General features: G+C 39.4%; 1 pseudogene; it reads right to left on the bottom strand.

The window, feature by feature from the left end:
- Positions 1-1,746: 1,746 nt before the first annotated feature.
- LOC136155479 (tomoregulin-1 pseudogene) lies at positions 1,747-4,069 on the bottom strand (annotated as a pseudogene).
- Positions 4,070-5,365: the final 1,296 nt, after the last annotated feature.

Raw genomic sequence — 5,365 nt, 5'->3', positions numbered from 1 at the left:
TTCTGAGGCTTGTAGCAGTGTGAAATAGACATCTAGTGCAATGGTAATAAATAGGGCTTGTAATATGTGGTTATGGTTTCCCTCTATAAGGCTATGATGGGCTCAAGTAATAGACTCCTGAGGCTAGTAAGATGGAGGTATTAAGTAGTGGGACTTCTAAGGGGTTCAGTGGGTGAGTGCCTGTTGGGGGCCAGCAACCGCCTAATTCGGGTGTTGGGGCAAGGCTTGAGTGATAGAATGCCCAGAAAAATCCAGTGAAAAATAAGACCTCGGAGATAATGAAAAGGATTATTCTATAGCAGAGACGTTTTTGGACAGTTGGAGTGTGGTGTCCTTGGAAGGTGCTTTCTCGGATAATATCTCGTCATCATTGATACATTGTAAGTATATTTGTTGTTAGGCTGCGTGTTAGTAGGATTGTTGAGTTGAAGTGAAATCATATAATTAAACCAGAGGTTATTAGGAGGGCTGATAAAGCTCCTGTTAGGGGTCAGGGACTTGGATTTACTATATGGTAGGCATGGGTTTGGTGTGTCATTATGTGTTGTCCTGTAGGTAACGGCTGAATGGGATGGTAAATACGTAGGCGTGAATCATAGCTATTGCAAACTCAAGAACTGTAAGTGGTACTAGAATAATAAATGTAATGAGGGCTATTATGGTACTGATATTTATTAGTACAAGTGTGGCTCCTCCAATCAGGTGAATTAGCAAATGTCCTGCAGTAATATTGGCTGTTAGTCATATGGCTAAGGCAATTGGTTGAATAAAAAGGCTAATAGTCTCAATAATGACCAGTATAGGTATCAATGGGGTTGGTATTCCTTGTGGAAGAAACTGGGTGAGTGATGCTTTAGTTTTGTTGCAGAAGCCCGTAACTACAGCTCCTGCTCATAGGGGACTAGCCATACCCAGGTTTATTGATAGCTGTGTGGTTGGTGGAAATGAGTGGGGTAATAGACCTAGGAGATTTGTTGACCCAATAAATAAAATTAAAGACATAAGTATTAATGTTCATGTTTGTCCTTTGGCATTATGGATTCCTATTATTTGTTTTGATACAAGTTGAAGTATTCACTATTGGAGAGAACTAAGACGATTATTTACTAGACGATTTCATGTTGGAAACAGTAGGCTAGGGAACACAACGATGAGGGTAGCAAGCGGAAAGCCTAGGATTATTGGGGTAATTAAAGAGGCAAATAAATTTTCGTTCATTTTGTTTCTCAAGGGGTGTTTTGTTTTTGTATTTTGGTTGATGTGGGTTCTGGGTTAAAATGGAAACTGTGTTTTGAAATTTTTAACTGAAAAATAATAAAGAGGACTAGAAATGTTGATGTAATTATTATAAGTCATGCTGCTATATCTAGTTGTGGCATATCATTAAGGAGAGTATTATGTTCTCAGTCTCTAGCTTAAAAGGCTAGTGCTATTTTAGCTTCTTAATGATTTTATAGTATTGATGTGGATCATTTTTCAAAATATTTTAGTGGGACTAGTTCAAGAACAATGGGCATGAAGCTGTGATTTGATCCGAAGATTTCAGAACATTGTCTGTAGTACAGACCTGGTCAAGTTGACATAAGAGTTGTTTGGTTTAGGCGGCCTGGGATTGCGTCTGTTTTTAGTCGTAAAGAAGGTACGGGTCAAGAGTGTAGTACATCTTCAGAAGAAACTAACGTTCGAATTGCTATTTCTTTTTTTTTTTTTTTTTTTTAATAGTGAAAACATTATAACATGCTTTTCCAAACCAAATATTAAAATTAATATTTTGAACATATTCTTAAATTCTACATGCATACTTCTGAATACCTAAATTACATGTTAAACAGCTGAACACATTCTATTCACACTTCAGATCTTTAAACATCAACAATCTATTAGTATAGCTATTACTACAGAACAAATTTGGATAGAGGTCTGAGATGATTTTTAAGCTCACACAAAGAGCACCAATTGTTAACAATCATTTTTGCATTTTATTCACAAACACTGATACCATTGGTTTATTTATGTTAAAACAAATACTCTCTTTAAAAATGAATGTGTATTAAAGTAGTTTAAATGATAGAGTAGGCTTTATTACAATTTGTTTGTTGAACAGACTATTTTCACAACATCTAAGTCTACTTTTCAGTGATCCATTTCATCATTGCTACCATATACTTTTAAAAATTAATTCAGAATTATTTTTTCAAAGAGAGAAATGATCAAATTCCAGTCCATACATCTTATAAATATTTTACATCTAACACACACAACTTTATAGTTCATGCGATAGGCAGTGTCTAAAAAATCAGTTAATAAATCTCAAAAACATTGAAATGTCTAAACACAGTGTCTTCTAGATTTTTTTTTGTAAGAAAAGTAATCTGTAAACATCTTTACCTTTAGTTCATGCTTGGTCATTTGCTGTGGTCATTGTGGAAGAAGTGGGTATGACTTTGTAACCATTTGTGAAGTGGTCCATCTTTGCAAAAATATTACATTCCATGGGTAAAGAACAAGTCTTAGAATTACCATGTGGTACAAATTTGTGAAATCAATTTCTGTATATAAAAACATAAAACAAAGACTACTAAACAGTCCAAAACTGTTGTAGCTGAATATTCTAAATACGAGCCAACAGTACTACACTAAAAATGTCCAAAAATAAGGCCTCTGAAATAAATATTTCCATTCTTTAAAAAAAGACATAATAAATGTACATCACATGGTCTGTGTACATATAAAAGTCACCAGTTCAAACCATTCTGGATGACGTATCTGAAGTAAAATGACCTAGGTTTTGCTTCTGTCGTAGTCCTCTATTATTTTTAGGGCATTTTCTGGTTATGCACATGACAATTGCGACTATAATGGCAATCTGTACAGCTCCAATAATTGCTGCAATAAGAACATGAGTGAGCTTTTGCCTACTTGGCACTACATAGAGAATACTAAAGTCTGTCTTTTCACAGTGCTGTCCAGTGTAACCAGATTCACATCTACAAGAAGCCTTCTGAGTAGAATAAATGAATTCACATTTTCCATGGATGCAGTAACCATTGAGGTTTTCAGGGCAAGGCATGTGGTTTCCAATATAAACATCTTCCCTTTGATCACTAGCATCTTTCACATCTGGTCGATACTGTAGCCCATCATCTTTCTTTCCCAACAAACTAGTGTCATCTGTATCTGTGCAATGACCAAGATGCCTTATATCAATTTGTTCTTGCTTTATACAAGATGCTTCTCGAACAAAACAGGGATTGTTATAGGAACTCCCATCAGAAGCACACACAGGATTAAAACTGTATCCACTGCAATCTATATTACACACACACCCAACATTTTCTGCATCTTCATCACACTCAGCTTTATATTTGCAGGGTCCACACTTGGAGTGTTTTCTGTGAACTTCTGCCCCTGATCCTTCCTCTTCTCCTTCTCCAGATCCAGAGCCATTATCAGAGTAGCATGGGCCTCTTGCTACTACTGTTATCTCTTTCTGATGCTTACAAGCAGCCCTTCTGAGAAAGCATTCATTTTGGTACGTGTCCCCATTTGATCCGCAGACAGGAATGTAATTCGTATGGCACTGAAACTGACATGCACATTTCAAACCATCTCCATCTTCTTTACAGACTCCTCCATATTTACATGATGATTCATCACAAACTCTTAGATCAGATTCCCTCACATTTAATTCTGAGCAGTTGATGCTCTTGCCTTTGCCGCCGGGACAGTCCCCGCCGCCGCCGCCACCCGGGGGCTGGTTGGACGCGCGGCTCCCGGGCAGAGAGAAGGCGAAGAGCAGAAGCACCGACGTGTAGCAGCAGAAGGCGAGCGGGGGCGCGGCCGGCAGCCGGAGCGGCGCCTCAGCGGCCACGGCGCCCATGGCTGGCGCCCCTGGACGGCGGGAAGCGCAGGGAGCCGCAGGCCCGGGGCATCCAGCCGCGCGCCGGAGCCCCGCCGCTGCCTCGGCGCCTCCTAGCAGCCGCGCCGCTGCGCCGGGGAGCGGCCCCTCAGCATCCCCGCCCCACCCGCAGCGCCCGCCAGGCCCGGGCCAGCCGCGCTCGGGACGGAGTCGGAGGGTCGGGGCGAGTGCGCGCGAGCGTGCGAGCCCGCGCGGGGAGACCCCGAATTGCTATTTCTATTGGTAGAACAACATGGTTATCTACTTCTAGTAGTCGTAGTTCTGCTTTTAATTCTGATGTTGGAATCATATAGGAATCGAAGCTTAAGTCTTCATAGTCTGTATATACATAGCTTCAATATCATTGATATTCTATAGTTTTTACTGTGAGAGATGTGTTGTTAATTTTGTCTATCATATATAAGATTCGCAAAGATGGGAGGGCAATTAAAATTAGGATAATGGCTGGTAAAATAGTTCAGACTGTCTCTACCTCTTGGGCGTCTGTAGTACTGGTGTGAGTTAGTTTTTTCATTAGCATTAATGAGATGATGAAGAGTACTAGTTAGCTGATTAGAAAGACAATTATTAGTGTATGATCATGAAAATGTAATAGTTCTTCTATGATAGGTGATGTTACATCTTGGAAGCCTAGTTGTATGGGGTAAGCCATATGAGGTATACGGAGTTTTCACCTGTATCTGAACTTTGACAAAGTTATATAATGTTTTACTAACACCTCATCAATTGAGAAAGACATAGTGGCTATGATGTTGGCTTGAAACCAGCTATGGGGGGTTCGATTCCTTCCTTTCTTATTTTAAGTTGGCATATGTAGGTTCTTCAAATGTATGATATGGTGGAGGGCACCCATTTAGTCACTCTAAATTTGTTGTTGTCAGTTCTACGTTAGGACTTCTCGCTTAGATGCAAACGCTTCTCAGATAATAAAGATTATTAGTATGACTGCTGTTAAAGAGATAAACGAGACTATAGATGAGATGGTATTTCACATTGTATATACATCTGGGTAGTCAGAATAGCGTCGTGGTATACCAGACAATCCTAGGAAATGCCGTGGGAAAAAGGTTATATTTACACCTGCAAATATAATTATGAAATGGATTTTGGCTCATGTATTATTAAGGGTATATCCTGAGAATAGTGGAAATCAGTGAACAAATCCCCCTATAATAGCAAATACAGCCCCTATTGATAATACATAGTGGAAATGTGCAACTACATAGTATGTGTTGTGGAGAACAATATCGAGAGAAGAATTGGCAAGAACAATTTCAGTTAAGCCTCCAACTGTAAAAAGGAAAATAAAGCCTAGAGCTCATACTATAGCAGGTGATCATTTAATGTTGCCTCCATGAAGTGTTGCTAATAAACTAAAGACTTTCACTCCAGTTGGGATGTCAATAATTATGGTAGTTGATGTGAAATAGCCTCGTGTGTCAACAT

The sequence above is a fragment of the Muntiacus reevesi genome, chromosome 1, assembly GCF_963930625.1.
Source record: "Muntiacus reevesi chromosome 1, mMunRee1.1, whole genome shotgun sequence".
Classification (NCBI taxonomy): domain Eukaryota; kingdom Metazoa; phylum Chordata; class Mammalia; order Artiodactyla; family Cervidae; genus Muntiacus; species Muntiacus reevesi.
This window is presented reverse-complemented; position numbering and strand designations above follow the sequence as displayed.